This window comes from Calidris pugnax, unplaced genomic scaffold, assembly GCF_001431845.1.
Source record: "Calidris pugnax isolate Ruff unplaced genomic scaffold, ASM143184v1 scaffold82, whole genome shotgun sequence".
NCBI lineage: Eukaryota > Metazoa > Chordata > Aves > Charadriiformes > Scolopacidae > Calidris > Calidris pugnax.
The window spans coordinates 1,599,509-1,600,402 of NW_015090833.1; positions in this window are offsets into that span (position 1 = coordinate 1,599,509).

Below are 894 nucleotides of genomic sequence, written 5' to 3' on the forward strand. Positions count from 1 at the left end.
GAAGCCCAGGTACGCGCGGTGGGCAAAGATCTGGTCGTAAGCCGGCGGGTGCGGGGTCACCACCGGAATGGCAGCGGCGGCCAGAGGGGCGAGATAGTCAGGTAAGGTTTCCATGGGCTGGTTAAAGGCTGCCAGGGCCATCTCTTCCCTGTCAAGTCGCTCCTTCTTGATAGCAGGCATGGTGCCGCCGCGCTCCCCGTGCGCCCTCGTCTCTCCAAAGCACAGTGGCTCTAATGTCTCCGGTTCAACTTGCCCCCGCTCTGTCTGGAGTTGGGATGAAATGCGCCAGCAGCAGCAGCAGCAGCAACACAAGCACCTTTGGCGCTCGGGTGCCGGAGGTGGCTGGTATCCCCCGGAGCAGCCCGCTAACAAATCTCCTGGGCTGGCTCCCCAGCCGAGCTGTCTGGGATCCCTCTCCCACGGAGAGCCTAATGGACCGGAGACCCGGGAGCTGGTGTGTGGCTCGCAGATCTGCCCCTCCGGACTAATACCTGACATCTCGGAGAGGTCTCTGCTGCCGTAGACATTATTTTGGTTTTAAAAAAAAAAAAAAAAAAAAAAAAAGCAGAAGTTATCTTCTGTGAAATAAGAGTGAGGTGGCCATCAGAGATAATCCAACTATAGCTGTCAAACTGAATTAATACTTCATCTCAGTTTTCAGTAAAGACAATGATGTTGATATTATTAGGAAATCTTTTTGAGTCTTGTATGTGATGTTCATCTGCAATTTATGATCTAACTCATCACCCATGTTTAGGGAAGATGCATAGATAGAGATATAGCTAGGGTGGGGAAGAAATAGAAGATCTAACTTGTTTACAAGCAATAAAATACAGGCTGGGAGGAGATATGTTCATTGTCTAGAGAGTCATTCAGGATGGTAAACAGTACAGA